Source organism: Heptranchias perlo, unplaced genomic scaffold, assembly GCF_035084215.1.
Source record: "Heptranchias perlo isolate sHepPer1 unplaced genomic scaffold, sHepPer1.hap1 HAP1_SCAFFOLD_849, whole genome shotgun sequence".
NCBI classification, from domain to species: Eukaryota; Metazoa; Chordata; class Chondrichthyes; order Hexanchiformes; family Hexanchidae; genus Heptranchias; species Heptranchias perlo.
The window spans coordinates 60,001-62,500 of NW_027139886.1; the positions used below are offsets into that span (position 1 = coordinate 60,001).

General features: G+C 52.5%; 2 pseudogenes; both read left to right on the forward strand.

Moving 5' to 3' along the window:
- The first annotated feature begins 366 nt into the window (after window positions 1-366).
- Window positions 367-483, forward strand: LOC137319452 (U2 spliceosomal RNA; annotated as a pseudogene).
- Window positions 484-1,906: 1,423 nt separating this feature from the next.
- On the forward strand, window positions 1,907-2,040 carry LOC137319484 (U2 spliceosomal RNA; annotated as a pseudogene).
- The last annotated feature ends 460 nt before the right edge of the window (window positions 2,041-2,500 follow it).

The window sequence follows — 2,500 nt, forward strand, 5'->3', positions numbered from 1 at the left end:
ACACACACACACACATATTATTTATTATTATTTTAAACGACAAAGCTGTTCAGAAGGAAGTCTTGGGGGGAAGGCAGGCAGGGAGGGACGGACACAGGGAAGTCCGCACAAAACAGGTCCCCTGGAACCTCTGACCCACAAAACCGGGTTCCTGGTGAAAGCAGCCCTGCCATTGACATGACAATGGACAGGGCCCGGCAGCTTGAGACACATCTTTCTTTCAATAAGCAAGTTCTTTTTAAAAAAGTTTCCTTCCACAGCAGCTCTGAGTGAGAGAGAGAGAGAGAGAGAGAGAGACACTGACTGACTGACTGATACTGACACCGACACACACACACACACACACACACACACACACACACACATATTATTTATTATTATTTTTAATTGATTTTTAGAACAGGGAGATGGAATAGGGGCTTGCTCCGTCCACTCCACGCATCGACCCAGTATTGCAGTGTCTCTGGGAACGGTGCAGCTCCCCGTGGGGAGATATTCAAAAGGAAAATCAGCTCTTTCCCAGTGTCTCTGTGTGTGTGTGTGTGTGTGTGTGTGTATTATTACTGAGAATAAAGCTGATATCTCTCTCTCTCTCTCACTCAGAGCTGCTGTGGAAGGAAACCTTTTTAAAAAGAACTTTCTCAGCTCAGTGGTATTTTTTTCTTCTCCAAGGCTGAGTGCCGCTCGCACGGAGCGATATAATTCAAAGTGCAAAATAACTTGGCGTCGTTGACTTTAAACAAGCAGGGTCTGCTTCCAAATGAAAGCTGCGCTCCCGAACTGGACTGACTGTCTGTCTGTCTGTCTGTCAAGGGGAGGAAAAGGCGGTGGTGGTGGTGGTGAGGGTGGAGCTTTACGCTCAGGAGGGGAGACTTTCTTTCAGAGGTGCCAATTAATCTGCAGCAGAAAGTCATCCCCCCCCCGACTGGGATTCGAAGCCCGGTCCTGACCACGAGACCACCGGGGAGAGTTGCCTCAAGTCCCTGAGGGACCTGGACACGAGGCCGAGGACACACGCACGCCTGCTGCACTGGCAGCAGCGACCAGCAGGGGGCTGACCGGCTGATCCTTCCCTTTCACAGGCAGGCTTTTGGCCCTCGCTCAAACGACAAAGGTGTTCAGAAGGAAGTCCTGGGGGGAGGGAGGGAGGCAGGGAAATCAGCACAAAGCAGGTCCCCTGGAATCTCACACCTGCGTCCCAGAAAACAGGTCTCCTGGTCAAAGCAGTCCCGCCCCGCCCTGGGATTAACGTGACAATGGACAGGGCCCAGTCAGGGAGCAGCTTGAGAGACGTCTTTCAATAGGCACTTCTGAAACATTAACGCCTTGTTTCTTTCGACAGTTTAACCAGCCTTTAACACGCCTTGTGTTTTTATTTCCCATTTCCAGCCAGCCAGCCAGCCAGCCAGCCAGCCAGCCAGCCGAGCCGAGCCGAGCCAGCATCTGCAGTATTTTTTTTGATTGGTCTTGCCTGCCGTGGAATGAATGTTTCAACACGAGCTGCTGATTGTCAGCACCTCACCTCTTTCTCAATTGGCCGTTGCAATCTCACTCGCTCGCTCATTGTGAGACACGTCACGTCACTAGTTTTACTCAAAGAGGTTTCCTTCCACGGCAGTTCGTTAGTGACTGAGACTGACTGACGGAGGTCCGTTGAGACACAACCCTCCCCCATCTGATTGGTGGCCTACTGGCAAATTTACCAATCTGTCAAGCAATCCTGGCAAGAAAGGAAAAAACGGCAACTTCTTTAAACTCATCCACTGTTGCAATTAGAAACGGTGGCAAAAAATGTGGCCAGAGTAGGAGAGAACGGCAGTGCTTCGAGACTGCTTTCAACACCGGCAGCCAGAGAACAAAGAGGGAGGGCAAACAGGACCCGAGATCAATTCGCATCGAGCGCGGTATCGCTTCTCGGCCTTTTGGCTAAGATCAAGTGTAGTATCTGTTCTTAGGTTCTACCTGTCCCCGGTGTTGAGAAGGATGGGCCTGGCCACGCTGCCACGGAACGCTCCGTCCAGTTGGACCGTTCCGCCCCACCTGTCCTGCGTGGAAAGGTTTGTGCAGGAAAACACCTTTGACCACAAGGCGATCAGCAAGTGGTCCACACGTAACGTCCTCGAGACCCTGCGGGAAAAGGAGATGGTGGATCCTGTCGGTTGGTTCCCCGAGCAGACTGTCAATGTCATTTGGCAGAACGCCTCATCGCCAGAGCTTTCAAACAAGCACCAAGACCTAGCTTGGCTGGTGGTGAGAAGGGCCCTTCCCGTCAGATCCTTCATGCACTCCCGGGCTCTCAGCGCCACCGCGCGCTGTCCCAGAGGAGGCTGCGGTGGAGACGAGACCGTCACCCATCTCCTTATGGAATGTGCCTTTGCAAAGAAGGTCTGGAGAGAGATGCAGTGGTATCTGTCCAGGTTCGTCCCGAGCAGTTCCGTAACACAGGTTTCTGTGCTCTACGGGCTGTTCCCGGGGACGCACACTGAGACGGACATCGGCT